General features: G+C 47.3%; 1 protein-coding gene across 4 annotated transcripts in view; it reads left to right on the top strand.

Annotated features, from left to right (window-relative positions):
- Positions 1-25577, top strand: part of LOC101096257 (LIM domain containing preferred translocation partner in lipoma) — a 692709-nt gene that overhangs the window by 27017 nt on the left and 640115 nt on the right. The window lies entirely within an intron of this gene.

Below are 25577 nucleotides of genomic sequence, written 5' to 3'. Positions count from 1 at the left end.
GAGACACAGAATCTGAAGCAGGCTCCAGGCTCTGAGCTGTCAGCACAGAGCTCGACGCGGGGCTCGAACTCACAAACCGCGGGATCGTGCCCTGAGCCGAAGTGGGTCGCTTAACCGAGTGAGCCACCCAGGAGCCCCATGATGTCTGTTTTTCATGTGTTTTTTATCTCTTTCTTTCCAGCCCCGCAGGGTGCCTGAGTGGTCCTTGGTAGATGCACAGTATATTGGTGCGAGTTTACCCCTTCAAAATGCCTGTGGTCAGAACATTGCTATTCCAAGGTTTGTTTCTTGTGCTGGGAGCATCAGCATTACCTGAGAATTGTTAAAACTGAAGAATTTCAGCTCTACCCCAGAATCTGTGTCTAAAGTACCTCAAGGGATGTGTGCAGGTTCAGGTTTCAGAAGCAGAACTTGGAAGAGTTCACCTCTGCTCTTTTGGGTGTATATTTACTTACAGGCATCCCCTCCCCATTGTTTTCAGTAGTAGGAACCCGTTGGGACTGAACCTCGGGTATTCACTAGGTCAGGAACTGGCCAGGAGGGCCAGCACGGTTTGTTTCAGATGTGACACAGGCTGCCATCTTGCCTCGGGGAGCGGATGAGGTTGCCATGGCTTTTGGCTAGAGATGGATGTGATGGTAGAAGGAGCAAACATTTCAATAGTACCTGTTGTGTGTCGGGCCCTCTGCCAAGTCCTTGACACCTGTTCGCCACGGGTGAGGCTCGATGGTCTCAGCTGAAGGGGATGGAGTGATCTTTAAGGTTGCCGATTCTTTTTTTTTTTTTTTTTTAATTTTTACTTATTTGTTTTGAGAGAGACAGAAAGCACAAGTGGGGGAGGGGCAGAGAGAGGGGGACAGACGATCCAAAGCTGGCTCTCAGCTGACCAGCAGAGGGCCCGATGTAGGGCTTGAACTCACAAAGCGCGAGATCGTGACCTGAGCCGAAGTTGTACACTTAACTGACTGAGCCACCCAGATGCCCCTGCTGATTGTTCGCCTTCAGAATCAGCCAGAGAATTTAAAAAATATATACATGCCCAGCTCCCACCCCAGTCCTGGTCATCTAAGGATGACCTAGATTTTAGTACAAAACCCAGTCAGGATCCTGTGTCTTTTACCTGAGGACACACTTCCCAGGACCCAGAGCTGCTCGCCAGCCTGCAGTGACGGGCAGGAAGTAGACCCTGGTGAAGAGGGTGCCCCTTGGTCCTCAGTGCGCTGAAGCAGACGGGTCACAGGGTGGCCAGTGACTTGGCAGTCGGGGTGCGGGGCCCAGGCACCAAGTCACGTGCTATTCTTCCCTTTCCTTCCTTCCTGGTGCCTGTTTCTGGGGCTCTGCTGGAGGGGCGTGAGCCATGTCAACAGCTCCAAGTGACCGAGGCAGCTGCCGCAGCATCTCGTATCCTCCTTCACCTTGGCAGAGTGGTGGAGAGCACTTTCAAGTCAGGAGCAAAAGAATCTGCGTCCTCTCTGATTTTTCAGTCTCCTCAGTGCCAGGGTTTCTCTTGGGAAGCCTGGTCAGCCCTTGCTTCGGGTCGTGCCAGCCAGAGGCAAACAGAACGGGATGCTTGCCGAGGCTTTGCAAAGACATTGTAGGGAAAGGTGCACAGACATCATAGAGAAGCCAGGGGTGTAACTGGCGCTCTGTTTGTGTGGCAGCTGCCGTGGAAAGCAAGAATAGCCTTGTTACCAGGAGAGTTGCTGTTCGTCGAATGCTCATTGTGCCAGGCACTCTGCCTGCATTATGTTTCTGCTAGGCCTTTAACAGCCAGGAGAGGCCTGGGAGGTTGGATGCCTTCCCCCCAAGTGGCTGGCTGGGATGTGAACCCAGTTCTGCTTGATTTCAAAGTCCACGATCTTATTTGTCATGGACACTGCTTCCCTGGCTGCTTCTGTGTTGATTCCCTCCCCTTGGCCGCTCCCAGGGGTTTAACCAAAAAGCCCATGGGGTTAGATTGAGCTCACGATTCAGGGACACGTGGTAAGGGATACCAGGAAATGGGGTGGCCTGCATCAAATGGGCAGACATTTCTGGCCATCGGAGGTGCTTGAGGAGACCGTCAGATGGGGATTGAGCTGGCCACAATGTTGTGAATATAATTGGAAGCTCCAGTCATAAAGCAAGATACCGAGTGCATTAGATGGGGATGTAGGTAGACTGGGCACTGGCCAGGTGCTGAAGGTTTTGATTTTGTATGGCCTGCTTCCAGCCATGAGAGCCGTGCCGGCAGAGGACAAGCGTGGCCTGGGAGCTTAGCAGGCAAGGCAGGTCGGACCCCGGTGTCGAGGGCCTCGGATGATAAAGGAGTTGGAGAGAGAGTCTCTTGACCTTCTTCCCAAAGTTTATAGGATCTGCTAAACCAAGTTTTTGCAGGCTGGTGGAGAAAAAGCAAGGGTGCCTTCTTTCGTTCGGTAAGCATTTGCTGTGTGGCCACTGTGGCTGGAGGGGACAGAGCCGACCTCCAGCTAAGGATGAGCAGCAGTGAGCCTGAAGGAAAGGTCAGGTAGGGGCCTACGAGGAAGAGGGTGCTGTGCAGGTGAAGGTGTAGATCACACTTGCTCATCTCGGTGTGCCTGAGGTGGGCAAGTGTCGGGTACCTCTTTGCTGCCCTTGATCTTGATAAAGCTGATGGCTCTGGATTCGCTGCCTTGGCGTGTGGGACCAGAAGGATCTCGGAAATTCACAGGACTTTGGTCTCCTTCTAGTGATTGGAAGCTGATGAAGAGGGGGGGACTTGGAGCCCTCGGGAAAAGTTCCATTTTGTCCCTATCTTCTTTTCCCGCCCTTCGGTATGAAATAGATTGCACTGTGTATTATTAACCCATCAGGTGCCTAATTTATCTTCTCTTGCTTCCAGCCGGGAGAAGTGCTGGGGGACACTGATGAGTTACGCTCTTGTGTTCTGTTCGAACAGCCCAGGAATGCTGGCTTATGGGAAATGTGCCTTGCTGGTGGTGTGGAGGCTGCAGACCAAAGGTGGACGGCATGGTGTCAGCTGGGCCAACAATGGTTTAATAATTTGCTTGTCCATGCCTTCCTGTTGGGTTCCTTGTGTTATTCAGCTCCATATCCAGGGTCTTCCCCACGGCACGATGCCTACGCCAATCAATTGCGCAGTACATTTTTTTGCCAGATGTGTGAGTGAAGGACTTCCCTCGTCTGCTTTCACGTGCTCATCGTGTACGGAAGTTCCTCCTTCCCTCTGTTACAGGATAAGGCCAGTGAAGGTGAGTGAGAGAATGCGTGGGAAGTCCCCTTAAATTCGTGGGCAGGAAAGTTTTGAAGAATTCATGGAAAAATGTCATGGGTACCTGGGTAGCTGATAGCCAGGCGCTACACTTGCTAATGTGTAGCGCATTTATAACCGTGGGCCAAGGCATGCCCTGCGCAGCTGTGTTTAAGTAAGTGATCTCAGTACCAGCCTTGGTTCACATTTCATGATGTCCGAAGAAAGGGCCAGGACTGTGCGTGTGTATACGAGGTATCTGGTGGGAGAAGGTGATCCATGGATGTGATGTGGGGGGAACATTGCTCAGGCTGTGGTTTTGTGGCTGGACCCCAGACCCTTGGTGTTTTGTTCTTGTCTGGGATGCCAAAATGATGTCCCCACATCATGGAGCTGCCTCGTGAATGGGGAAGCCGGCCCATTCAGTGGCTGAGTTGGGTCTCAACGTCATTGTTTCCTTGCGAGGTCACAATGCAGTCCTGTGTGAAGGCTCCCCTCTTCTGTGCCTCTTTTCCTCCCAGACAGAGGACATTTGGCATTATTCGTGTCAAGTTTTGGTGGATATGCAGGGAAGATAAGCAGATGGGCACAGAACCGAGGAAGGCCGACCTCCCTGTGCAGTGTGCAGAGCGTCGTGTCAGACAGAGCTGCTGTCTCGGGCCACTCACCGAGAAGCCTTGGCTGTGCTGGAAAGGTCTGCAGGGAACGGGTGCTCAGCCCTGAGACAGGGTGTGGAACTCCTGATGCTACCTACGCTCCTGGCGGGGGAACCCAGGCCCGTGGATTTTGGTGTGTTGTGCTGGGTGATCTTTTCCTGCTTACCAAACGCAAGGACCCCGGGGTGCGTGAAACCCTGGGAGCTGGATGCCGTTCGAGGGCCCGGGTTTGGAAAAGGCTCTACATGGTGCGGTGGCGGCCGCTAAGGTGTTGGACGTTACAGGAAGGAGTCGCTAGGCACAGGCACAGGTGTGGCACAAGGTGTCAGAAATCCCTGAAGACAGAAGTCCGTGACAGTGTTGCTCTGAGCTCTTGAGCAGTGTTTGCAGATGGTCATTAGCCTGTCCCCTTAGCCCTGTCGGCAGAGATGCCTTCTTTCTCTACTCCTTTTGGTGGCACAGGGAGAAGAGGCTTGGGTTTTAGAGCCAGAGCGACCGGGTTTTGAATTTGTTCTCTGTTACTTTAGAGCTCTGGGACCTTGGGCAAGTGGTTTCTCCTCCCCGAGCTCCAGCTTCTTGGTCTGTATAGTAGGGGCTTACCCTGCAGGGTGTTGCAGGGATTGGCGAGAATGTCTGTCGAGCACCCACGCTAGCACGTGGGAGGCACCCCGTGAATGAGTCATGAACATTAATCTCCTTTACCCACCCTTGTTCCAGGGGAGGGGGTAACTCTCCTTTCCTGCCACAAGCCCCTCAGTTTGCCGGCTGTGTGCCTTTGCTCACGTAATTTCTACTTTCTAGAAAGCCACTGTTCCTTCGCATGTTATTATTTCCATTTGTTCGGATCGAGCCTCTGCGTGGTTTCTAGGACGCCCTCCCCAGGCATCCCAGCAGGCAGTGGCTTCATCTCCTGCTCTTGTGATGTGGCGCATCTCTTACCTGGGGCTGTGTGCTGTGAGTTATGCTCAGGAACTTCTCACCTGTCAGCTCCCTGAGGTCAGGCTTTCCGTGTCATTTGCCTCTGCCCTCCTTGTGGCTCCGAGCACAGCGCGGGGCCCATGGGAGTGGGTGCCCCAGTAGATGGGTCTTAGGTGACTGAAAAAAAATGATCGGGCTGAAGGCTGGCATTCCCCTGGCTTCAGAATCTGAGAGGAGAAGAAAAAATGGTTCAGGAATGGAGCGTCAGGCCTGCGGGTTCCTATTTCCTCATTCAGGGTGCAGGTTGGGATTGCCCGGAGCCACAGTTCCTTGAGACTTACCACCTCAGGCCTAAATCTGCCTCCTTTAATTACCTCCTTTCCAGGGAACAGGAGTCCTTGTTGTCTGCCCAGAAGCAGCTAATTATAGCTCCAACCTCCAGGCCCTGGTGCGCTTCTAGGCCACAGGGCTACGCAGCCTGAGCTGTCTGTTGATTTTGGGATTTCCTCAGGGATTCTTTATATTTTCAGGTTTTCATTAGGGGCTGCTTTTTATTTTGAATCCAGCAAGGAGAGTTGAGGGGCATTAACTCTTCCGAATTTTCTATGTGGACTTTAAGGGAGAGTTAAAGATCTGGAGGAGAAGGGGAAGAGGGTCAGAGTGGCTTTCAAAGAGGGCCTTGTGTACTCCGTGATGTCCACAAGAGTGTCATTTCGTCATGGCTTCCCCAAGAAAGCTGCCTCACATTTGACTTTTCTGACCTCTGGGTCATGCTATTTGTAGCTCTTTCATTTTCCTTGGAAATTAGCACTTTTTATTTTTTTAGTTTTAAAAGATTGAAAATAAATGCTCTTATTCTTAGCAAAAATAAAGTGAAATAATACAAAAGCATTTATAAATGTCCTATTTCAGGTCCATTCCCCGCTTGTAACCATTTTTTGTTTTTAATTCTTTTTGTTTTGTTTTGTTTTTGTTTTTAATTCTGCGCACGGTTATTGTCCTGTCTCTAAGCAATGTGCGTATGTCTTTAGTTTTTGAGTTATTAGTTACATATATATGCCTGCTGACTTTTGTGATATGCAAGGACTAGCTTGTTTTTTTTTTTAATTTTTTTTTTTAACGTTTATTTATTTTTGAGACAGAGAGACAGAGCATGAACAGGGGAGGGGCAGAGAGAGAGGGAGACACAGAATCTGAAGCAGGCTCCAGGCTCTGAGCTGTCAGCACAGAGCCTGACGCGGGACTCGAACTCACGGACCGTGAGATCATGACCTGAGCCGAAGTCAGACGCTTAACCGACTGAGCCACCCAGGCGCCCCAAGGACTAGCTTGTTTACACCCACTGATACTTTTCATCCTCCTGCCCAGTGTTTGATAGTTACATCAGTGATCTGCTGTCTGTTAATTTCCTTTCTAAGTTTATGTCATGTGCACAAATCTCCGTTTCTTGCTATAGCAACTTTTGACTGTCTCTCCTCACCCGCCATTTTGTACAATGAAGATTCTGGAGATTCTCTCCACCTTTCCTGTTGCACTCTTACTCCTAATTTGTCACTTACATTTTATGTGACATTTGCCTCTCCGGCATTTATGATTGATAATGTAAAATGCACTGTACATGGTTTTGCAACTTCTGTCTTCTGTGCTATGTCTGTGGGTTGACTTCAAGAGCTGAAAACAATCAACAACATTTAGTATGATTTCTAGGTAAATATTGCTCAATACGGGGCTAAGTCATGTGCTGTGGTTTCATTTCCTTTTCTAGGGTTCTGAGGTCACCACCTTCAAGCCACTCACAGGGGACCAAACTTTCCCTTAGCATCAAAATCTAATAAGATTCTTCTCGTTCTCCTCTAGTTGTTTAAAATCGTCCCAGGTTTTTTGTTGTGTTTGCACAATGAGAAGAATGTTTTTTAATATTCTTGGAGTTTGAGGTTGTATTGTTTGGTTGGAAGAAGAAAATTAAGTATTTTCTACCCATATATCCCATATATCTTCTGCCTTTCTAGTTGTTCTCTTGCCTGCTTGGCGTCTCTTCTGTGTTTTTGAGGTTCATTAACTTTTTCTTTTATGTTGGGCTGGTTTCTCTAAATTTGGTCATGATTTCTTATGCAGTCTTTTGTTTTGTTTTGGAGTTTCTGATTGCCTTCTTCTATTTAAATCTCCAGGCTTTATCAGAGTTTCAAGTATTTCCAGGCTCTCCTGGAGGAGTCCTGAGTCATGCTATTAGCTATTAGTCACTGTCATTATTATGCAAAAGTAGATATATTATTAAAATATTATCTACCAATATTTTCTTTTAAAAAATTAATCAATTATTTTTTTTAGAGACAGAGAAAGAGAGAGAGAGAGAGCACGCACTCAGGCAAGGGAAGGGCAGAGAGAGAGGGAGAGACAGGGAATCTTAAGCAGGCTCTGCTGCAGAGCCCAAAACAAAGCTCGATCTCATGACCCTGAGATCATGACCTGAACCAAAATTCAGAGTCGGACACTTAACCAACTGAGCCACCCAGGTACCCCACCAATATTTTCTTAAACATGTTCTTACCAGACAGTTTTTTTTGGTCTTTTTTTTTCCATTGCATGTTTATTAACATTTCCAGTTTACTTTATAATTCTCTTTATAATGGCCACTCATGATCCATTGATTAGATGTACTATTTTTAAATTTAGCCATTTACACATTTTTTGGATTTGGATCATTACTAATTTCTGCTCTTATAAATGACAGTGTTATGAACATTTTGATGCATTAGGCCTTTTTCCTTAATTTCTTTTATGAGTGCTTCGTAGGGAAAGATAACTGGGAAATCTGTGGCATCATCTTTAAGGACATAGTTCCATGATAATGCTTGTGTTGGATTCTAGTAGGGATCACTTAACATTTCTTATTAAGAAACTTCTTGGGGGCAAAAGGAGCAGTAGGAAGCAAGAGAGCAGTACCACCTCTGAATCAACATGTTGAGTTTTCTTGGGAGCTCAGGAAGATCTTGTGTGTCTTACTGTAAAGCTAATACTGCCTAGAAATCACCCTCTAGGCTCAGCTGGGGATGTGTGACTTATGCCCATGATGCTGTTATCACTCACGAGCTTTGTGTATTTTTTTTTTTTTTTTGGCCAAGCATTATTCATGACCACCTCCAACTGGATCACCTTTGTTCACTGGAATTGTCTTTCAGTGACTGTTGGATAAATCAGAATCATTCTCAAAAATCAAAGAGATATTCCCAGAATATCCCAGAATATTCCCAAATATTCCCGTTGAGAATATTCTGTATGCTCTACATCTGCTTGTACACATAGTTTCTTTCTTTCTTTCTTTCTTTCTTTCTTTCTTTCTTTCTTTCTTTCTTTCTTTCTTTCTTTCTTTCTTTCTTTCTTCCTTCCTTCCTTCCTTCCTTCCTTCCTTCCTTCCTTCCTTCCTTCCTTCCTTCCTTCCTTTTTTTCCCCCACCTAGTTTCTAAAGAAGGGACTTGAGCAGCGGCAGGGTTATTAGAATAAAGGTACCACTGTGAAAAATCCACTGTCACAAGAAGCCTACATTGTGATAATATTGAAGAGACTGACTTATTGTTTTATTATAACCCCATAGCTTTGCATTATTATACAACTTCCTCAGTCTGGCAATATTTGCTTTATGGTATTTACAATGTCCACGTGACGTAATTATGTAAGAGTGGAACCCTTGCTTTGCAAAAAGCTTTGCAGTTCATTGACGAACACTGGTTATGTGTTAAAGAATACCTTTCCAGTTGCATTCAGTTCTGAGCTTAATGAGTCACAGTCTCATTGTTTTGGATAGTGGGTGATAATAATGTATTAAAGGTGACATGAGATGCATAGATCTAGAATATCACAACTGGAGAGGACCTGGTCCAGCAGTCCCACTTTAATATGAGGAAAAGGAGATCCAGAGGCGAGAAGGTCTCATTTCAAGTCATAGGAGTAGTTAGAGGCAGAACTAAGTCTTGTCTTCATACCTCCTCACTTCTAGTCTATTGGTTTTTCTTATATCATCTATTATAATTTAAAATATTTGCAGTTTTATTTCTAGGTGTGTCACTGTACTTTCATGGGGCTAGAAATTAGAGAAATTCTCTCATCGTCTAGAAAGATGCAGAACATTTAATAATCGAGAGAATACATTTGTCTGGAATGGAATCAGGAGGAATTTAAGCTCTGAGACATAAAGGATCCTTTCTGAGATGAGAGAAAGTGCTAGGCAAGCCAGACGCCCTTTGTTAGATTAGAATTGGAACCATGCTCTTGTTTCTAAACTTTGGGGGAATTTGGGCGTTTCTTTTTGGCTAAGATACTTCTATTCTCTAGGACACAGAGTCTATATCTATAAAGTAACAGAGTTGGACTTTGTGGGCTTGGCTTTGTGGACCCTGCACCTCTGAGCTCCATGAGTTCATGATTCTGGGTTATGTCCCATGTCCAAGATGACTCGAAAAAAATAAGAAAGCCCTTGCTGAATCATTACTAGCGTCACCTGCTTTAGTTCGGCTGGGAAGTAGGTCAGAGCTTGGCGGGTACGAAAATGTGGTTGGCTTCAACTGTGAGCTCTGCCCGGGTCCCCCTTGTAGATAACCTGCCTTGGAAAGGGTCTGTGGGAGGAGCTGACACCTTGAGGTGGAAAAGGGCAATTTGTGGCCCTAGCATTGCCGTGACTGATAGGGGAAGGAGCTTTTGGAGGGTAGGTAGGGGGTGAAGGAGGCACCACTGGTGACGACTAGCAAAAGGGAGAAGCCGGCATCAATTGACTGCTTATTGTGTATGGAGCACCGGTGAATATTCTTTTTTTAAACTGCTTCCAAACACATAGGAAGTAGGTGTCATTATTTGGATTTTAAGGATGAAGAGATTGAGGCTTGGAGAGATTGGGTTATTTGTCCGTGGTGAGGCTGCTGGTGACCGATGGTTCAGGGAGTCGCTGTTGGATCTGGCTCCAGATTCCCTTTTCTTTGCATGGTCCAGTGTGCCCCAGCGAAGGGGACAGACACGGTCCAAGGCCTCATCCTGCTTGCAGTCTGGGAAGTGAGATGGACAACACACAAGTAAACATCCCTGCTTTCAAAGAGTGAAAGGTGCTAGGCAGGAGAGCAAAGCAGCATTAGGGGACCGAGGGGGGGCGGGACGGAGCCACACGTGGTATGTTTACATCCTAGTCCAACACATCCTAGCTCAGTAAGATTGTGCATTACTGAGCTGAACTGGCCCAAGGAAACCAAACAGCTCTGGACTAAGATGCTTGAGGTTAGACTTTAGCCCCTGTCATGCTATGAGCCAACTGTGTTTCTTGGAGAAGTCCCCTCCCCATCATTAATATCAAGGACAGGAGACCCTGTCCTTCCTGCCACACTGGACGATGAGGAAAGAGAAAGTGAATCGATGTGATATGCAACCATTTTTAAAAGATCAGTTTATGAAAGTACAAGGAATGTTTTTAACAGTTTTGGTCAACTTTTATTTTTTTATTTTTATTTTTTAAATGTTTATTTATTTTTGAGAGACAGAGTGTGAGCCATGGGCGGGGCAGAGAGACACAGGGGAGACACAGAATCCAAAGCAGGCTCTAGTCTCTGAGCTGTCAGCACAGAGCCCAATGCGGGGCTCAAACCCATGAATCGCGAGATCATGACCTGAAATGAAGTAGGACACTTAACCGACTGAGCCACCCAGGCGCCCTAGTTTTGGTTAACTTTTAAATGGAGATCTCACGTGTCCCTTGAGGGAACATATTTCTTATGGCCACTCCCTTAGTCCAAGAATGAGGACCCCCCAGGCCAGTCTTGGGCAAGTTTGGGTTGGGTTTGTCAGCATCGGGACCTCTGGAAGTGTGTAGCCGAGAGCTGGCCACAAGGTTGGGCCACTGGAGGAGAGAAGGAGGGATGGGAACACAAGAGCTGGGGCCAGTGAGGTGGACTGGGTATCTGGGGGAGGCAGGAGGCAGATTGGGTCCAGATTTGCACACAGTAGGGCAGTCGGGCAGGTGGGCAGCAAGAACGTATTGAAGGCCTGCTATGTGCTGGGCCATGGCTGAGGAGGGAGACCTTGTGGATCCGTTCAGTGTTTGCTCTAAGCTTGCTCTGTGCCTAGTGCTCTGGTTGCTGAGGAATCATGTGCTTCTAGCCCTTAAGGAGCATCCTACCCAGTAATTAATATCAGTCCCTGTCCACAAATATGCAGATCAGCATTTAGTTCAGCAGGTTAGTTATCCATGTATATGGTGATACTTATTTATGTTTTGTTATTATTTTTTAATGTGTATTTATTTTTGAGAGAGACAGAGACAGAGCGTGAGCAGGGGAGGGTCAGAAAGAGAGAGGGAGACACAGAATCCGAAGCAGGCTCCAGACTCCGAGCTGGTGGCACAGAGCCCGACATGGGGCTTGAACTCATGAACCACGAGATCATCACCTGAGCCGAAGCCAGATGTGTAACCAACTGAGCCACCCAGACTGAAGGGGCACCAGTTCTTCCAGGGGAACCATTTTGTTCATAGATTGTGGAGAGGATCTGGGGTCTTAAGGGAGGGATTGGGAAAATTGGGGTGTCGTGAGGACGCTTGGGGGCCTTGAAACAGAAGCTTTTTAACAAGAGGCAAGGAAAAACTGAAATATTTTAGCAGCGCGTGTGACCATATCTCTGTGTACTGGTGCCTTGCGGCCTTGTATTGCGTGTGCCATCGCCTTTCATGTCACCAGTGTAATAGTTGATGTGCACCCAATGCACAAAGGAGAGAATGACTGGAAAAGCCTCACGGAGTCAGTGATGTGGAGCTGGGTCTTGTGAGATGAATAGGAGTACGGTAAAGAACTTTCTAGGTTAAAGGGAGAACATGAGCAAGAGCACCAGCCTGTGAAACAACATAGAACTTGACTGACTGAGGGCTTGGGGCCTAAAGGATTTTGTGCTCAGGGGACTGTGAGTGAGCACAGTGGTACCATTGAGCAGGGAGGAAGGAGGTGGGGCCCCATGTCCATTTTATCCCTCTCACAGGGGAAGGGGAAAGATCTGGACAGATCTGGACCGGGAAGGAGCAGGCATGTTTTATCTTCATTTTTATTTTATTTTGTTTATTTATTTTTTAATTTTTTTTAGCGTTTATTTATTTTTGAGACAGAGAGAGATAGAGCATGAACGGGGGAGGGTCAGCGAGACAGGGAGACACAGAATCCGAAACAGGCTCCAGGCTCTGAGCCATCAGCACAGAGCCTGACGCGGGGCTCGAACTCACAGACTAAGAATCATGACCTGAGCTGAAGTTGGTCACTTAATCGACTAAGCCACCCAGGCACCTGGAGAAATTCTTTTTTTTTTTTTTTTATGTTTATTTATTTTTGAGAGAGAGACAGATATAGAGTACAAGTGGGGGAGGGGAAGAGAGAGAGGGAGACACAGAATCCGAAACAGGCTCCAGGCTCTGAGCCATCAGCACAGAGCCTGACGCGGGGCTCGAACTCACAGACTGAGAGATCATGACCTGAGCTGAAGTTGGTCACTTAACTGGCTAAGCCACCCAGGCACCTGGAGAAATTCTTTTTTTTTTTTTTTTATGTTTATTTATTTTTGAGAGAGAGACAGATATAGAGTACAAGTGGGGGAGGGGAAGAGAGAGAGGGAGACACAGAATCCAAAGCAGGCTCCAGGCTCTGAGCGGTCAGCACAGAGCCCGATGCGGGGCTCGAGCTCATGGACCACGAGATCGTGACCTGAGCCGAAGTCGGACGCTTAACCGACTGAGCCACCCAGGCGCCCCGCTTCGTTTTTATTTTAAATAACAGCTGCCAGGTGCCAGGTGTCACGCAGTTTGCTCGCATGGTCTCTGATCTCCCAGCAACCCCACGAGATAGGGATTTTCATCATTCCCTCCTCGCACAGGTTAAGTCAGAACCAGTGTGGGGCTTGCACCATATCACACAGTGGCGTGCACAGGCTTTGAACTCTAACCTGTCCGACCGCAAAGCCTGAACGCTCCACTCTTATGCCATGTAGCCTCTGTGTCCTATGAATTTGCAGTGACATGTATGAGGAACCGGTGTTTTTCTTGCATGGAAGTGTAACGTGTAACAGCAAATGGGGCCATTGGTATCTTCTTCTGCAAAATGAGGACCGGAGAGTCCTTGCTCCAAGCAGTGGCAGAGCTCAGGGAAGAGGAAGCCTCGGCTCAGGTGCCTTCCGGTCCCCTCGACAAGACCACTGGTGGAGAGACGGCTGCTGCAGTCTATCTCCTGCTGTCCCCGAGCCTTCCACTTGACCTTCACTCTTCACTCTGATAATGACAGAGGTAATATGGTGATCACATGGATGCTGCATGTTTCTGGTCTTGTGACAGGGCTTTCCCAGAGTAAACCAATGATACTGTTCCTGGTTAGGATGTGGCCTGTCCTGTAACTTCAGGGAGAGAATGTATCAGTTGTGCTGATGATAGTGAGTGTACTATTTGGGTTCTGGTACCCCACCCCCAACAGTAAAAACGGGGAAGACAAACAAGATCAACTGAGAGGCGGCGAAGCATGATGGTCACGAGCATCGACCTTGAGCCAGATTGCTTAGGTACACTTTTCAGCTCTGCCACTGTCTAGTTCTGTGTTAACGGGCCTCAGTTTCCTCATCTGTGAAATGGGAATAATGATAATGGTACCTACTTCATAGGGGCTCTTGGGAAGGTTAAATGAATTAATATTTGTAAAGCACTTAGAAAATTGCCTGGCATAGGACAAGTGTTTAAAAAAATTTTTTTTTAAATGTTTATTTTAGTTTTGAGAGAGAGAGAGGCACGGAGTGTGAGTGGGACAGGGTCAGAGAGAGAGGGAGACACAGAATCTGAAGCAGGCTCCAGGCTCCAGCACAGAGCCTGACACGGGGCTTGAACTCACAGACCTCAAGATCATGACCTGAGCCAAAGTCGGATGCTTAATCGACTGAGCCACCCAGGTACCACCCCCCCAGCCCCCCCAATAAATGTTTGTTAAACAGCAAGATTTTATAAACTGACCCTGCTTTTCACTGCCACTTAAGGTATTACATGCCATGATATGTTAGTGTTTTCTGGTTTTTTTCTTTAATACATGGCTGGTGAGGGCATAAGTCTGTGTGCATGGTCTGGGGGGAACCTGGTTGTGAGGGCTGCTTTGCCACAAGAGTTTTACTGGCCCTGGAGAATGTGTGGCTGAGAAATACTAAGTGGAACAAGAATTTATCTTTTGCTGGTAGGACAGAGTTTGGATTAAATGACATTTGCAACAGAGTTTATCTGCTTTTAAAATTTTTCCTTGGCGTACTTTGCAACCTGTATATCAATAGCTTTGTTTAGCTGGATCAGTCAGTGGGTAATTTTTTGATTTGGCTTTAAAAAGGGGGGTTGGGGCACCTGGGTGGCTCAGTCGGTCGAGCGTCTGAGTCTTGGTTTCAGCTCAGGTCATGTTTTCACGGTTTCCTGAGTTCGAGCCCTCCCTCAGCCTCTGTACTGATGGAGGAGGGCTGTTTGGGATTCTCTCTCTCTTCTTCTCTCTGCCTCTCACCCCTCCCCCCGCATAATAATAAACAAATAAACATTAAAGAAGGGGGATCACATAAAGAGAAACAGCAGAAGATTGGGATTTTGACCAACAGGATTTAAGGCTGTGCTTTGCGTCTCGTGTACTGTGTCCCCATGGTCTCCAGCCCTCCAGCCCCCTACCCCGTCTCAGGGCCTCCACACATCTTTCTTGTTCTTATTGTTCCTTTCCTGCTAAATTAGGGTGCTCGCTGCTCATTTTAGGAGTCTGTGAGTGACCCTCCTTCTTGTTCGGTTAGCCACAGAGTTTTGGAGGAGGTTTTTTTTTTTATGTTTATTTTTGAGAGAGAGAGAGAGAGAGACAGAGATAGAGACAGAGAACGAGCAGGGGAGGGGCAGAGAGAGAAGGAGACGCAGAATCTGAAGCTGACACAGAAGCTGTCAGCAAAGAGCCTGAGGACGCGGGGCTCGAACTCTTGAACCATGAAATCACGACCTGAGCCGAAGGTGGATGCTTAACCGACTGAACCACACAGGCGTCCCTGAAGGAGGTTGTTTTTCCATCGGGTCTGTGGATGGTGACCCTGATCAACAAAAGAAACAAATGGATCGTCTTCATTGTTTTTTTTCTCTAACTTGGCAACTGTGTCTCTAAGAAGTCCTCATTTCACCTCATTTCAGCTTCTTACCTTTTGTAATCCCTCCAGTATCTCTGTTTCATATTCAAAAAGCAGAATGAAACCAGATAGTTGTTACCATGGAGCTCGTGGAGGTTGGGTGGGGTGGAGAAGATTTTCACTATTGAACTCGAACTCGTGTCTGTACAGTAAGGCACGTTTTCTCTGTGCTCTCTGTAGACGGGTGATTAAGTCTCCAACCACACCATCCCCCGGGCGTGGTCACACCCTGACCAGCATTTGTAAGGCTTCACTTTGTAGGCAAACCTTACGGTGTGATCACTCTCGGAAAACCTAGTTGTGTTTCTCTAGGAAAATCAGAGTGAGCACACCTTCTGTGGTTTTTGAAGGGAGAAGGGAAGGACAGTGATGTTGCAAATTAAAATACCGATGTTTTCTTGCAGGGTTTTTCTTGTTACGAATGTGTGCGTGGAGACATGATTGAAGCTTATAATGTTACAAGGTCGTATGGCATATAGTGATAATACAGGGAGACTTCTGGGGGACACCCTACTTCTGTATAATATTTTAGTGTCTTTACTAGTTTGAGTTGTACAGTGAGTCTACGAGATATGCAGACTATATAAGGTTAAATTCTTATGGTGGGGGAAATGGAAGCTCAGAGAGGTGAAGTGGCCTGCTTGAGATATATGTGAGTGGTCATCTTATTTTTTTTTTATTAAATTTTTTTTTTTTTTTTTTTTTTTTTTTTTTTTAGTTTTTGAGAGAGAGAGAGGGTGAGTGAGAGCAAGAGAGAAAGAGAGAGAGAGGAAATGAATGGGGAAGGGGCAGAGGGAGAGACAATCCCAAGCAGTCTCCACACTCAGTGCAGAGCCCAACGCGGGTCTCAATCCCACAACCCTGGGATCATGACCTAAACTGAAATCAAGAGTCGGACTCTCAGCCGACTGAGCCACCCAGGTGCCCCTTAAGGAGTAGGTCTTCCAATTAGTTTGACAGAGTTGTTTTGCTCTAAGAAAATGAGAGAGACTGACAACATTTGTGATTTTTGAAGGAAGAGAAGAAGTTGAGAAGGAATGGAAATGAGGCTGTTTGTATTCATATTAAACTCAACCAGGGCTCTAGTTCAACATGACTCAAGATTGGAATTTAAAATACAGTTGATAGAGGGAAAGAAACCATGGAGAGTTCACGGATTTTCTCAGTGGAGGACAGACAGTCCATCCACCCATCCATCCATCCATCCATCCATCCATCCATCCATCCATCTATCCATGCATTCATCCTTCTGTCCGTCACCTATCCATTCATTTCATCATTTTTGTTTTATGTCAGGTTTACAGTGGGCCAGCTTCCATGCTAAGCCCTGATTCATCATAGTTAAATCAGAATGACATGTGGCTGTTGAGGATATAAGGTATGGCCAGTTCGAATTGAGATGGGCTGTAAGTGTGAAACATTCATCAGATTTCAAAGGCTTTATAGAAAAGAAAACATAAAATGCCTTACTGATAAATTTTATGTTCATTAGTTATGAAGTGGTAATATTTTGGTTACATGGGTTAAATGAAGTGTATCATTACAATTAGTTTGTCTTGCTGTTTAAAAATATGGGTTGTGCTAGCAGATGACAAATTACATTTATGGCTTGCCTTATACTTTTGCTGGACAGCACCGTTCTGGAAGCCTGTCGTCTAGTAGGGGAAGTAAGACACACACCCATGTGTCCTTCTCCGACGACGTGCAGTTTCCCCTTTCCTTCTCTGCCTTGCCTTGTCTTATCTTCTTTGGGCTTCTTAGCCCATTTCAGTCTGACAGAAGCTGCTCTCACCCAGGTCCGTGGGGGCCAATTCATTTCTTTTTTACCACTGCTCTGCTCTGGCCTCTGTGGTATTGTCACTGTTGACCACTCTTGCTTCCTTCATTCTTCCCCTGCCTCTCTGGCCTCTCCTCACGGCTGCTTTGCTGGCTCCTGTTCTCTGTACATCTCATACGTGTTAGTATTGTAGCTCTGTCTTTGGCCACCTTCATTGTCTTTGTGCTCATGGGTCCCAGGGGTTACGTTCAATTTAGAACTCCTGAGCTTCAGACCCACGTAGGTCAGTGCCTTTTGATCCAAAAGGCAGTTGGACATGTTAAAGTTACCTCAGACTCAACCTGTCTCAGCATTGTCACCCTGGCGAATGATATCACCATCTATCTACCCAATCGCCCAACCTTGGAAACTGGGGCTCACTCTGGGTGGCTGCTCCCTTCCCCTCACCTTTCTGTCTTGTCATCCTCTGATCTTACTGAGTCAACCATGGTAGACTCCTACCCCACTTCGCTGTCCTGCTGCCTCAGTTCCAACCCTAAGCATCTTCTGCCTATGTGGTTTAATTATCCTCACCTTCTTCCATCCCATTCTCTGCCCTTCTTCTAGAGTGACTTTCCAAAAATGCAAATCCATTCATGCCAGATCTCTGTTTTTAAAATCCTTGGAGGATTTCTTCATTCTGGGTAAAATCCACAATCCTCTGCATAAGCTAGAAGACTTTTTTGTAATCTGGCCCCTGCCTCTTTCCATGATTATCTCATGAACCTCTGAGACAGAGCCTGCATTCCTGGAATATCCATGGGATTCTCCGTAGCTTCCATGACTTTAACCTGCACTGTTCCCTGGTGAGGACATTGCTCCTTTCCCCAGATTATCACAGTAGTGCCCATGTGCCTTTCAAGATTTTGCTCTGAAATCAACTCTGCTTGGAATACACCTCCAACCCTTGATAACTCCACTTCCCCCATTTCCAGCTATTTATCGAAGTGGGTTGCATTTCCTTGAGATCAGGGCTCATTTCTTTTATTTCTGTATCATCAAGTCCAAAGTAGGTGTGCAAGAGATATTTGCTGAATGAATAAATGCCAAATAATAAAGGGTAGAGCTAAGTCACTCTAGAGGGTGTGATGGAAATTCTAGCTAGGTAGGCATGGGAGCAGGGAAGGCCCCAGGAGAGGTGGCATTTGAGCTCTGCCTTCAAGTTTGGTGGCGTTGGGTTGGGAGGATACAGAGGACACCCTGGTGGTGACCATCCATGTGCTGTGTTCTACAAGACACAAGAATACAGAATAGGCCCCTCCCCTGGTCAACACTGTCATCACTAGAATAAAAGAAGGAGGGCGGTCTTAGGAGTCCATCTGGGCTAGTGTGTGTCTTTGGTCCTCAACTTGGTTATGTAACTCAGCACAGCCTCCTTCCCCCCAGTACACAGCTGGCATGGCAGGCAGGCACCCCATCCTTGCTCGGGAACTGCCCTGGGGAAAGGAATACAGAATGGTTGCTTGTATTTTCATCTTTACTTCTCCTTTGGAGCTGTCTTTCTGGATAGTAGAGAGGTGACCTCAGCAGCCGGAGACAGGAAAGAGCAAAATGAGTCATCTCAGGCCCTAATGAGGTGCATGAGGGACCCTTCCTGGGAGGGTCAGGTGAGGCCGCGCTGTGCCCGGGGTGAGTTTTGCCTTGGGGCTCTAGGCGGCACCGGAGCAGAGCTGAGCTAATTTTACCCACAGGAGCTGACTGTGCTGAAGGGCAGGGCTTATGACATTGGCCTTATCATTCTGTGATGCCCAGAGAGCTCCCAAGGTACAGTCCTGTTATGTAGGGGCTGATTTTCCTCCTCCAGTTTAATACATTTTTCCATTAGGTGTGCACGTCGGCAAGCAGGATGCTGAGGTACAAGGAGCTTCAGATTTGGTGGAAGGCCGCGGACCTGGATTTGGATCCTGCCTCCACTCCTTGCTTACTAGCTGTCTGACCTGGGCACGTTACATGATCTCTCCGAGTCTCCGTTTCCTCATTTGCAAAGTAGGGCTTATACCTGTGTCCTAAGATTGCTCTCGGTTTCCACACCAGGCGACGCTTCGCAAGCGGTCACTGTTCTGGCTGCTTTATTCTTCGTGAGTCATCGAATCCTCTAAGCCCGCCTATGAGGAAGGTATGATTGCCGCCTCTGTTTTATAAATGAGGAAACAAGGACAGGAACAGACATTTCTGGAGGCCTACTCTGTGGGGCTGCACAGAGCAGATGGGCTATAGGTCTGCAGCCGGCATGCCTTTGAGGCACTGAACTAGTCGGTGGCAATTCTGGGAAACAAAGAGGTCAAGCCAAGAATTCTCAGGAGAGAGTCAGCAGTTCTGCTGTAAACACACTTAGTTTTATAGGAGCTAGACTTTGTGTAGTTCTGATTAGCTTATGACCTGCTATTTATGTTCCTTAGGTCTGTTACGCTCCTTGCGGTAAAGTGAGATACATTTCTTCCCTTCACAGAGGCAAGGGGGAAGGTCTTAGGTACAGACAGACATAGGTCTTACGTGATCAGATCAAGAAAGAGAGGAACGGATCATCAGCTAATTGATCTACTGTCCTCCCCCCCCCCCCCCCACCGCCCTCCTACATCTTCAGGCTTGAAGGGAAGGAAAGACATTCCACATCATTAAGTGGAAAGGGATTCATTTGGGGGAACAGATGCTAACAAAACTGTTAGAAAGGCTGGAACAGTGGGAACAGGAGGCTACATCAGCAGCTATTGAGTTTAAGAATTTATTCCACCACCACAATCGGGGGATGAGGAAGAGGGGATTAGGAAGCCACTGCTGGGCCTCTAGACTTTTCTCAGCATCCTCCCAGCTGGTGGTAGGATGCTGGCTTGCCACATAGGGCTGTGTTTTGGCTCTTGGCACCCCAGAAGGTGCTTGCCAGTAGAAATAGAGGCAGGAAGCTTTAGCTTCACTTCCACCCTCTGGGTCTCACACAAGTATATCTTCTTGCTGGATGTGAATTCACTAGCTTCCAGGGAGTGTGGGAAATGTAGTTCTTAGCAGTCTGCTTCTGCAGTGCAGGAAGGTGCTTTAGAGGTGGAGAGGAATTCTGATGAGCCCACTGAAGGAATGTATCTGCCATCTACACACTCTTGGGAGTCATGCCCTGGGCAGTTGTCTTGTTTATATAATTTGTGTCTTGTTTATTAGACACTTCCTATGAACCTGACACTGTGCTGGATTGGCACTGTGGCAGAGAAGTCATGGATTCTTCCACTGGGAGCCCTTGCTGGGAAGAGAATGGCTAAGTCAGGTGCATGATAAGACTACTGGAAGCTTATGACTGACATGCTAGACAGTGGGCTGAGCCGATTTGGAGAAGAGAGATGGCTTCAAATGCACTGAGAGGTAAGGGAGGTTTCATGTAGGGTGACCATGGTCGGGTCATTCTCAGCTGGGGGCAGTGACTTCTCCCTAAGGGGCAGTTGAAAACGTGGTGGGGTGTTTTTTTTTTTTTTTTTTTTTTTGTCGTCTCAGAGCTGGAGGCAAAACACTATTGTCATTCCACGGTCAGAGCTCGAGACGCTAGATGTCCTGTAATACGTGAAGCACTGTGGACATAACTGCCTTTCTTCAAAGGGCAGTCTCCCTCCTGTTGGGGGTGACCAGTAGGCCTTGAAGGACATACAGGATATCTATATTTGATCTTGGGCTGGGGAGGGTAGCAGGTCAAACAAAGGCAACAGTGCAAGCTAAGAGTTTAGTCTGAATAAAGCAAAGGATGTGTGCTGAGTGGCAGTAGGAGGGAGTTCATGGTGAGAATAGAAGGTTGAGTCCGAGTTATTGAGAAACCTGGGATACTAGGTAAAGCATTTGGACTTACTCTCTTGCCGTTGGGAAGCCGCTGACCATAGTAGTGCAAAGTACCCGGAGCAGAAGCCTCACCTCCTCCTACCACTGGCTCTCAAGTAGATATCGGTGATGCCTTTTGAGTGAATGAATGTTCCAGGCAAGTCGTTTACAGAAGTTGGGCCATGTATAGGCTCCTGTGGTCCCAGGAGAGCCTGGCAGTCCGCGTGTGGACTCGAGACTACACGGCAGCTTGCCGCACGCATCCTGTCTCCACGTCGCATGAGAGATGGTGCTCAGTGGTATTGCCTACACTGTGGAGGGAAGCTGATGTCTTAAGCACCTTGAAGGAGAGCAGGAGTCTTAGACTGCCCTCCGCATTAATGCTCTTGCATTTCAAACTTCTTAAAAATCGCCTGTCCCTCCAGCAGTTTGCCGACAAGCTTCCTGCGCCATGACCGTGACCGCAGCGGCTCTTGGGGAGCCGCTTGCTGGTCTGTGTGGTCATGCCGCCACGTGCCACCCTGTAGAGTTCTGGGGGCCCTTTGACGTTCAGATCAGTCCTCCTTCCTTCTTTCAGGATGAGCTTCGGGGGTTGGGAGGGAAAGCTTGGGATGGAACTGACCAAAGACGTGTGCGAGACACTACCTTGGTAGTGCCTCTCCACGGTTTCATTTCTGAAACCCTTTGGAGGAGAGAAATGGGGTGTAGATGTGTGGGATGGCCCTGGGGCCCTCATGTTATGGTCCAGAGAGGGAAAGTGATTTGTGCAGGGGCACACAGCGAGCTAGCCACAGGACAGCTCAGTACCTTTATAGAAGGGTTTTGATTGTACTCTGCTGCTGGGGAGAGTGGGTAGTGACACAGGCTTAGGAGCCAAGGGCCTACACTGGGCTATAGGCTCAGCTACTTACTATATTATGGACCCTTAACTTCCTTATTTGTAAAATGGGTGTCATGGTCATATCTGACTTTAAGCATTTATTTATTTATTTATTTATTTATTTATTTATTTATTTACATTTATTTTACTTTTGAGACAGAGAGAGAGAGAGAGAGCATGAACAGGGGAGGGTCAGAGAAAGAGGGAGACACAGAATCTGAAAGAGGCTCCAGGCTCTGAGCTGTCAGCGCAGAGCCCGACGCGGGGCTTGAACCCACAGACCGCGAGGTCGTGACCTGAGCCGAAGTCGGATGCTTAACCGACTGAGCCACCCAGGTGCCCCTGACTTTAAGCATTTTTAAAGATGGGGCATGTGAGGGGCACCTGGGTGGCTCAGTCCGTTGTGTCCAGCTTTGGCTAGGTCATGATCTCGAGGTTTGTGGGTTCGAGCTCCACATCGGGCTCTGTGCTGACGTCAGCTCATAGCCTAGCGCCTGCTTCGGATTCTGTGTCTCCCTCTCTCTCTGCCCCTCCCCTGCTGATGCTCTGTCTGTCTGTCTCTCTCAAAAATAAGTAAATGTTAAACATTATTTAAAAAGATGGGGCACATGAAAAGATTTATTGACGACAAAGAATACGGTAGTATTTCTTCTTATGATGTGGATGTTTATGCACTGGAAGTTGGTGGGACCAACTGTAGAGAAAGAATGGGGAAATAAAGATTCTGTTGACCACACTCCAGTCACAGAACACTCTCAAGTGATCCACTTCCCCATTGGGCAGTAAAGAGATTTTTCACTCCGATTTGGAGGCACAGAATAAGGGGGGGGGGAAACATGGCCAACTCTTGGGGTTGGGAAGAATTGGGGGTACATTCTTGACTGGAGCCAGGGATTCATGTAGCAATATAATGGGAGATGTGTCTGGAAAGATGGGTTGGGGGCCCGTCCTGGAAATCCCGAATGCTGGCCTTGGGGCAACTGGATGTTATTTTTTGTGAAACTCAGATTACTGGTTGGGATCAGATGGGAGTGCTGGGATGACGCAGGGGTTAAGCTGGTAGCAGCTTCAGGATGTGCAGGGAGCCTGGGACAAAACTCAGGCCACAGACAGGGAATCATGCATTTGGAGCATGGGATGGGATGATTCCCAATTTACGGGTACATTGAAGTTATTTTCCGCGGTAGTTCAACTTGTTACTCGAAATTATAAAAATGATAAAGTTTGATATAGGTTCACAGCTGAGAACTTTGACAGAGTTTCATGCTCATTAACTTCCTCGGCTCTATATAGCATTAAGGGCAAGTAGAAAGCAGGATTGTTCTCATCCCCCCCATTTTACAGTTAAGGAAATTGAGGCTCAGAGACAGATGGGATTTTTCAAGCCCCTTCACTGGTCGGTATGGAAGCCGGAAGCTGGGATGCCAAGTCTAACACTTCCTCCTGTGCCAATGACCTGGGTCATTTGTTTTCCCAAGCTTGCTTTCTCCACCCTTGACTGTCTTGGTTGACTTTCTTGAAAGCCTAAAATGGCCTTGGGTTTCAGAGTTTCCTGAGACAAGCTGTAAAATTTTTCAGAGATGAGCTGTGGGGCATTTGGGACATAAGTATTTTCCTCCCTCTGGCTCTTTATTGCTGTCCTGTTGTTTGCTCCGTTTGAAAATGTCCATGAGGGTGTGGAGCCCTGGTCACTTCTGGAGCATCTTCTTTGCTCTGGACACAGCAGTGCCTCTTTTCCATCTGGGAACTTAGATAAATTTATAGATGAGAGGATCACAACACAGTATTTACTGCAACATTCTAGCAAGCAACTTATTATGCATATTAGTTCTCATAAAAGCCTTATTAGATAGACAACCATATTGTTTCCTGTTTTAAAGATGAGAAAACTGAGATGGATAACTTGCTTGCCGAGAACACAGGTCTTCAATAGATTATAATCCAAGTTTTCTTAAAAAAATTTTTTTTGGTTAATGTTTGTTTATTTTTGAGAGAGAGAGAAAGAGCATGAGCAGGAGAGGGCAGAGAGAGAGAGGGAGACACAGGATCTGAAGCGGGCTCCAGGCTCCGAGCTGTCAGCACAGAGCCTGACGTGGGGCTCGAACTCACGGACTGTGAGATCATGACCTGAGCTGAAGTCGGATGCCTAACCGACTGAGCCACCCAGGCTCCCCTTCTTTTTTAATTTTTTTTTAATATTTATTTATTTTTGAGAGAGATAGAGCACTCCTGGGGGAAGGGCAGAGAGAGAAGGAGACACAGAATCGGAAGCAGGCTCCAGGCTCTGAGCTGTCAGCACAGAGCCCCACGTGGGGCTTGAACCCCCAAACGGTGAGATCATGACCTGAGCCGAAGGCGGACGCTTACCCGACTGAGCCACCCAGGCGCCCCTATAATCCAAGTTTTCTGATTTGAGAACTCTTCCTGCTACCCTGTGTATTCCCTGTCTCACTGATAGAATTACAGAGCTGCTTAATTAAGGAGGTAGAGCTCGTGTTGGAGGCTACCACCGTCAGAGCTGCGAGGTACCGTGAAGAGCTCAGAAGGCTGCTGGTGTTCAAGCTGTGCTTTTCTGAGTCACACAGCACTACCAGACTCCAGAAGTGGGGTTGTGGTTGGGGTGCTTGGTGGGGCATCACAAGAGGGGAGAAGAGCAGGGGGAGCCCTGGAGCCCGGCCTCACCAGCTCTGTTGTTACCTACTTTCCAAGTAAGCATCTGCAGAGCATTTTGTTTAAAGGAAAAATGGCTGCCGGGAAAAAGAGTTTGAAAACTACTGTGCTAGCCCAGTGCGTGCATTCACCAAAGCTGAGAGACGGAGTGGCTTTGTACAGGTCACACTGTGAGGGGTTCTGGGGTTCCCCCCCACCTTTTTCAAGGAAGCATTCTGCCTACCTCTTCCTTTGGGCCTTTGGGCTCCTGGCTTCAGGTTCAGGGTCCTGCAGGCTCGGAGAAGGGGCAGAAGCTTCAGGCTGCCCCATGCACATGATCTTTGACCTGCGTCCTTCATCTTGGCTGGGTCTCCTCTTCAGACCTTGGGAACCTCACTGAGGTTAGTTCCCTTTTTGTGAAGAGTAGAGTGGAAATGACAGCTAGTATTGTGTTACTTCCCTGGCCCAGCCTTCAAAGACTTTGTCTAACTGAACACATGTAAGTATGGAGGGTTCATTGTGTGCACAGTGCTGAGAACACAGGTGAGGCTCCTGACTCCAAGGACCTTCTGGGGAGACAGAAGCAGATAAGAAACACTGTCAGCTGTTTTTGTAGAGCGTTTTATTTGTTATATATATGACTGTCCTCTGTGATAGTTATATGAGGATGGTTTCATCTTGTAGAAATGGGATAGGGAGAGTCTGGACAATAGGAAAGAAAGTTAGAAATTGACGAGTGCATTCTGGAGTTGCAAGGGGTTGAGTCTGTACTGGGAGTTAGTTAATCCTGGCCTCTTCCACTTACTATCTCTGGGTCTTGCCCAGTTTCCTTTTTCTTTAAGTCTCTATCTTCTCATCTGTATAATAGGTGAGACTGCCTGGCTCACAGGGCAGCTGATATGACCAGATGGCGTAATATATGTAGCCTGCTTAGTATAATGCTCAGCACAGAGTAAGCACTCATTACATTATAGTTGTTTTGTTGTTATTATTATTGGCCGGTGAGGAGTCAAGGAGACCGTATATGTTTTTATTTTTATTTCTTTTCATTTTTTAAGTTTATTCATTTATTTGAGAGAGACAGAGGCAGAGTGAGTGGAGAAGGGGCAGAGAGATGGAGGGAGAGAGAGAGAATCCCAAGCAAGCTCCTTGCTGTCAGCATAGAGCCAGACACGGGGCTCGAACTCAGGAAACCGTGAGATCATGACCTGAGCTGAAACCAAGAGTCGGATGCTTAACTGACTGAGCCACCCAGCTGCCCCCAAAGAGACCATTTTCAAAAACCTGATCCATGGTGTGCTCAGAGCTTTGCTTCTCAAAAAACCAGTCTGCATTCAGAAATAGAACCCAACCTAATCACCTTAGGCTACGATATCTTGCTGAGTCACCTCTTTTCGTCTCCACTCATCTGCCCACCTCTCCCACTAGTGGCCTACACATTGCTGGTCACTGGAC

Source organism: Felis catus, chromosome C2, assembly GCF_018350175.1.
Source record: "Felis catus isolate Fca126 chromosome C2, F.catus_Fca126_mat1.0, whole genome shotgun sequence".
Classification (NCBI taxonomy): Eukaryota; Metazoa; Chordata; class Mammalia; order Carnivora; family Felidae; genus Felis; species Felis catus.
Note: the sequence above shows the minus strand (reverse complement) of the source record. Positions and strands in the feature narration are given on the sequence as shown.